Consider the following 7,341-nt stretch of genomic DNA (forward strand, 5'->3'; position numbering starts at 1 on the left):
TCCTTTTAACTTGTGTTTGCCTTCTTCATCTGTTCATCCTTCATTAATATATTTTCCACTCCTTCATCCTATCATTTTTGCTTTTTCTCGTCCATCCTTACCTTGTTCTCTTTCCTTTATCTCTCCCATCATCAGGCCCCATCTGGGGTCTGTAGTCGGAGCAAACTCATCAAGATGTGAGATGAAACTTCCACTCTCGGTCTCTAACTCTGTCACTCTTTTACTTTTTCTTCAGGCCGCCTTGTTAAACCCTCTTTGTTTTACATATCTGCAAACAGCCATGAAGTGTTTCAGGAATTGGAGGTGTAGAACTCAAAATGAAGGAGACCAGGCATGGTGGCAGAAACTTAAATGTTTAATAAACCTGAACATGACAAAACCCAGGGAGAAAGAAAAAGTTCAAACTTAGATTACCTGAGGATAGTTAACTAAGTTAAGAAAGCAGTAGTTTATCAACCTGAACCTGGAGTGACTGACAGGAGGAAAAACTTAAAATGAACATTACACAAACCGAGTCAATGTCTCCAAAACTTCAAATCAAAGTGCACAATTCTCACAGTGCCCCTCCCCAAAAGGGCAGATTACAGATGCTCTAACAGAATACCTCACTTGGGAGGAGGAGACGCAGAGGAGCAATAGAACAGAAGTAAAACCAGACAAATGCTCAGGTTCCTGCAGCCCAAAGGAGATGAGGGGTTAAAGTGGCGAGCCCCTCCTCAGAAACAGGTGGAAGGAAGATCGTCCTGATGACTCTCTCCAGAGACCAGAAACTTGAAGGGGAGGAGTCTCAGCGAGCCTCCTCATGACAGGGAACACAACCAACGGGAAGGACCAACAACCATCCACGGGAACAGGAAACATGAAGAAGAGCTGTCCTGGTGATCCTCCTCAGGACAGGGTACACGACCAAGGGGAAGGACCGGTAAACATCTATGGGAAGAGAAAATATGAAGAAGAGCGGCCCTGGCGACCCTCCTCAGGAAAAGGACACATGGTCTGGCACGGGTAATTCCTCTCTAGAAGACAGAACCATTGATCTGCCGTGATGTGACTTGAAAATGTCTGCAGGAAAACCCCATCTGACATGGCATAGCACGATGTGGATGATGTAGCAAAAAAATCCAGCCGCTGCAGCAAATTGCTCCTGCTAGATCCAGGAGACTGGTCGTGATGGCAGAAACGTAAACATTTAATGATCACAGATTGGATTTATCTCTGAGTGCTTACAATGTGTATCCATTATTCATTCACTCCTCATTCATACTGATGGTGATGGTAAGTTACTGATGTGGCGTGGGGCATTCTGACAGAGGCGGGGCTGCCAGTAAGCACCCCAATGACCATCACTAGGAAATTCATTCGCGTTCACGCACGAGTGGCAGGGAGTGTGAAGTGTCTTGCCCATGGACACGACAGTTGGCTGAAGGGAGAGGGGATCAAACCGCTGATCCTTCGAGCATTGGCCAACCTGCTTAACCAGCTGAACTAGACCATGACAAATTATTCCAGGTGCTGACAGGGTAACCAATCACCAATGATGGTGACAGAGCAGTGTACTGATCAGTCAGGACCAGCTTGTAAATCCAACAGTACACAGTTGTGTGTACATTATGTTGATCAATACATGCTGTGGGACAAACACAATGAAGCCCATCTGCATCCCAGTCCCCAGCAATAATTACATATTTATAGAAACTGTCAGAAATGCACCCTGACACAGGGCTCTTATTACAGAGCCGTCTATCATAAACTATCATAATCTATACTGTGATACCAATGGTTCTCCGGGGAAGCCCCCCCCCCCCTCGTTTCAGTTTTTCCTCTCATCCTCTTTCATTTTATTTTCATTCATTCAAACCTGCTTAATTCAAATGCGAGGAGACATGGAGCCATGCTGTTTTGACAAGTTAAATGACTACAGGCAACGTTGTGCTTCCCAGTCAGTCTGTAAGCAGCACACGTCGCCAGCTACCTCTGAGTGGGGAGTTCGACAGAAATGAGTCTGTGTGTGCGTGCACGGGTCTCCTCCTTCCTGCTGCTGCCGCCTGACCCTTTTGCAGCATCTTTTTGAGGCAAAATTGAAATAGATTGTGTAGCTCAATATTTTATTGACAGCGGCTTCGCAGAATGTTGCTACAGTGACACCAGGGATAATTATTTCACCACAGATTTCTTCCTTCCCTGCATTTCTGTTTTGCTCCCTTGGTTGTGCCTCCCTCCCAGCCCTTCCATTCCTGTAGAGAATTAGTTCTGCATAAATTACCCAGTGGAATATGGAATCATTCTCCAGCCACCAAAGGCGAGTCTGTGTGGCTGATTACTGAAGAGCACACACAACATGCATGCAGGCACACACAGGATGAGCTGTGGGTGGGGAAGTTTAGGGGCTCTAAGCAAGGACTTGACACTATTGCAGAAAGCATGGTGGAGGTGGTGGTGGGGAAAGATCAGCCAAACTGGATAAGGAGACTGAAGGCGACTTTTTTCATTACGCGGTCATTAGCGGGGGCAATGTTTTGAAGGAGGAAGGGATCAATCAATTGTCCCGGGTCAATGTTTTGCAGCCCCATTATGAACCCTGGGTGGCTTTGTAAATGAAGAACAGTAATTACTCGTGCAAATTACGCAAAGACGGTGTCTACATTGATCTACAAGCGGGTTTTGCATGCCGCCAAGTGCATGATGGGTAAACAGACCCCTTGAACTGGTCAAATGTCAAACAAACAGGTTTACATTACATTTGTAGCTATTGTTTATTAAAAAAAATACAAAAAGTTATTTCAATTTTTTTTTCCATATTATGTGTCATTGCAGCTAAATACAAACAGGAAAAAAAGATAAATTATTCAAAATTATAACTTAATATTTATTCCAACTTCCTGGAGGGATGGCGAACCAAATAACTATAATAATTTTAACCCCTTGAATATTTTCCAGTTGTGTAAAAGAAATTCACTGATGTCTTTGCTTAATGGCTTTATGTACATGCTTGATTAAAGTTAATTTAGAACAGAAGTGTTTAATAAAAATGTGCATCAATAAGCGTCATGGGGGTAACCCCGAAAAGGCCACTGCATCCAAAAATTGACCTCAAATTCAATTTTTTTTGTAAATTAAGATCTTTTTAAACCATTTGATAAAATCTACAAAAAAGTTTTTCAATATCATTCACTAATGAAATATAGATAGTATCAATAATGATCTATTGGGGGTAATTTGGTGATTTAGTGCGTTCTTGCAATGATTTTCAGTCTATATACACTCAGGGACCAGGAACCGCTCTCGGACCAACCTTTTGAGGTGGTCTCGGTTAGTTTCCAGTCGGACTGAGCTTCGGTTCGCTCTGAGATTCCTCAGTCTAAATACAATCCGTCCTCGGAGCGAAGCAACTGAACCAAAGGCGACGTAAACAGAGTAGGAATACAGATGAGCCGCGCACAAATATAAAGCAACAGTTGTCGTGCTGTCAAACAGACAAAGGGGTCCAGCTGTTTATTTGTTAGGACTTTTATTTTAACACTACTGAAAACGCTTCTTACTATGGAAGCATATCTGTATCATGATTCAAAATTAAAGTTAATACTGCAAGGGCTTTTTCATTTTCACAATAAAACAGGGTTCATTGACTCGAAAATAAAAAAAATTAAAAAGCATTTTGGAGGATTGAGTTTTAATTTTGTTCTTGAGTCAATTGAGGGAGTTTCACTGTGAAAATGAAAAGGCATTTCTGATTTTAATTGTCTTATTAGATATTTCTAATTGAATTTTGGTACACATTTACTAGAGAACTTTATGAAAATGAAATATCAAATGCCATTTTATTTATCATTTTAATCAAGTCATAGAATGAGCGGTGTTGAATTATGAGACAGATATGCTTCCATAGCTTACACGCTTTTCTGTGCCTGACAGGTGCTGCTGTGACGCCATCCTAAAAGCTACCTTGCAGCTTCCTTAACAGAATTCTCTTAAAACAATGCCGTAAGACCACAACCATGAGACACTGCAGCTCAGTGAAATGTGATCAGATGAATTCTGACTCATCAAAACAATTTTTAACATGGTAAACATTGCTTCTCACTGTTTTCCTGGCAACCCATACCCATATGTCATAAACATTTAGCAGCATACCTTCTTGGCCGTCTTCTTGCCAGTAACCGCCCAGCAGCATGACTCCACTGGACAAAAAGAAGCGAGTAAAGAGTTGAGCCTGACGTTGATACAGACTTTCAAAACTTGTGAGCTAAATATAAAGTTTGAATAAACTTCCATAATTTCTGCCTCTAGTTGCTTTGCCCCGCCCTCATAATTCCTGACCAATGAATGAAGAGATCTTGTGTACAAGCTTTAGACTGGAACGAAACGTTCAGGACTCAATCCAGACCAAATTAAGGGTCCTGGGTCTAGACCATCTGATTTTTCCAGTCTGAATACATATTTTAACATGGTGTGACTGTATTATATTTTATTAATTATCAACAAATGTTGCATTGTTTAAATACAGCAAATAGCCACTAAAAAATGCATAACAATAGTTGGGTTATTCTAAACATAAAATTCTGAAAATTAGAAAAATCTTCCGTCAAAAAGTTTTGTTTTTTTTTTAAAGATTTTGAGATGAGGTGGAAATGCCCTTCTACTGCCTCTAGTGGAATAATGATGAACAACAGGGCAGAAAACACAGACCAAGTTAAATTTAATTGGTTTTTGAGGAAATTTTGGATCATGCTAATGGGATAGGGGTCTCAGAAATGCGCGTATCAGATACAATGCAAACGGTTATATAGGGTCAAGAAAACTATTTCAATGCAAAATGCTGAGGAATCTGTTTCCACTTACCAACTGAATAGTTTGTTTCCAATCTTGCGTTGGTTACACAAAGTGATGTGCACTAGATTTATCCTGTGGGGACAGAATGATTGATCTTACAGAGGGCTGCAGATGAAGTATTAAGAGCCAGTCCGTTGTACGCATTAAAAACCTGTGAGATTCCACACTAATGATCTAATATTTGCCTTTATTATTATGTCTTACTGAATAAAAACAATTGGTAGCAAAAGAGAAAAATCTTGCCTTGCCGGCCATATTTTTTTTTCTATGACTATATAGTTGAGGAAGTACAGCATAATATATTCAGTACTACACTGAGATACATTTTTTAGTAGACATAATCAATTCCTCCCTTGGGAACACAGTATTTCTGCTCATAATATTTTAATACTGTACTTGAAAAACAATTTTACAAACAATTTAGTACACAGATATGCTCAGGAGGCACTTTGAAAGGGGATCTCTAAGCAGCACCTCATGCTCAAAGGCACTGCGCACAGAGGTCCCTGGAGAGGCATTGAGGATCTCTCCACAGGCCCTTTACATTTGTTTGTACAGATGGAAACATCAGTGGCCTTTATCATTAAGTCATGGTGTCTACACAAAAGCAGAGGACTTTGGTGGAACAGTAGTCTCTTCAGATTCATTTTACATGCTACATATCATATTAGAGGTTCAATTAAAGCTCAATTATAGTGGTTGCAGAATTTTTAATGAAAAGTCGGCTTATTTGGGCAACTTTCACACTCAGCGGTTATTACCTGATGGGAGAATTAATCAGTGCAAGCATGAAGAAGGATCACCTCAGGAAGTCATCATCAGTCCCCATCAGCGCTTTAATGCCTATGAATGAAACAATGCAGGTAGTTCAGAACTGCAGGTTTGTTTGGTCTCTCCCACCCCGGCTTTCTCAGCTTAGGAAATGCATTTGCCGCCATCTAGTGGTTAATATGCAAAACAACAAGTAAGCAACAACTAACGCATGTAATTATTCTCTTTAGATGAAAATGATACATATCAAATGGAGAAACTTTAAAAAGAAAACGTATTTTTACATTATTATGTATATACACATATGCAATTAATTATACTGATTTTATTTATGCAGACCAGCTCTGTCATGTCCTGAGGCACTTCTTTAACTTGGGCCTCAGCCAAGAGTAAGTCGCAGTCCTGTGGAAGACCTCCTGTGTGGTTCAGAACCCCAAGATCACACAAACAAAGCAACAGAACCATAACAGACCCGTCGCCTTGACCTCCCACCTGATGAGGACCATGGACAGGCCCATCCTCATGCACCTCCACTCTGTGATGAAGGGCGACTGACCTGCTGAAGTTCACCTACAAGGCAAACATCCGGGTGGGTGACGCTGACATCTATCTGCTGCACTGGACACTGACTCACATGGATACCAGCAGGACAAGAGATGTGTTTTTTGACTTCTCCAGCATCTTCAACACCATCCGGCCAGGACTGCTGCGGGGGAATCTGGAGGGAGCAGGAGTGGATGGTCCACTAACCGTCCACAGTACATGCGTCTGCACAACTGTGTGTCTGAGGTGGTATTCTGCAGCACTGGACCCGCCACAGAACTGTGCTCTCACCGTTTTTTCTTCACTCTCAGCATGTCAGATTTTCACATAAAACCACCAGCTGTCAACTTTAGAAGTACTCAGATGACTTAGCCATTGTGGTCTGCGTGTGTCTGAAGGAGATGATGTGGAGTACCGGTCAACCATCAGAACCTTTATGAGCTGGTGTGAGAGCAGTCACCTGTGCTTAAATATTAGCAAGACCAAAGAGATGGTGACAGACCTCCGAAGACGAAGAACGGTGGCCCTCATACTGGTGAACACCCAGGGAACTGACATCCACATGGTTGAAAGTTTCAAGTACCTGGGTGTTCACCTCAATTGCAAAGGCAAGATTCACTCCTGATATTTGAAAAATTCTTCTGTTAAGATGAGAAAATAGGGACATCATCCCATATAAACCGTTCATACCTCAGCTGCAATGTGATATTTTAGCCGCTAGGTGTCAGCACTCACTTTAGTTGGCCAGAGTCTGAGCTTCAATTTTGCTCTCTTTGGCTGAGCTGGTAGCTACGGTGCTTTCAAGGACTATATGAAAAATCAGCTTTTTTTTATTTGAATAAAACAATTCACGGCAAAACAACAGAAATATATATGACGTATATCATCCATACATTTTCTGATCCCCTTTCTGGGTCACGGGGTGATAGACATATATATAGGGCAAAGCTGAAAAATATTTAACTTGTATTCAAATTTAACGAGGCTAAAACTTTATTGCAGCGTGCTATAATACGAAAGATCATCAACAAATTTTTTTGTTGATTTTATAATATACTTGGAGGTTTTTTTCGTTTGTACGTATTGCTACTTGGTGTTTTTCTATTTGCGTATTTTATAGATTATATTATAAAGTTAAATTTATACGAAACATACCCCAATATGGTACAAGAAATTCAGTTGGACAGAGAGTTGCAT

This window comes from Oryzias latipes, chromosome 19 (assembly GCF_002234675.1).
Source record: "Oryzias latipes chromosome 19, ASM223467v1".
Lineage (NCBI taxonomy): Eukaryota > Metazoa > Chordata > Actinopteri > Beloniformes > Adrianichthyidae > Oryzias > Oryzias latipes.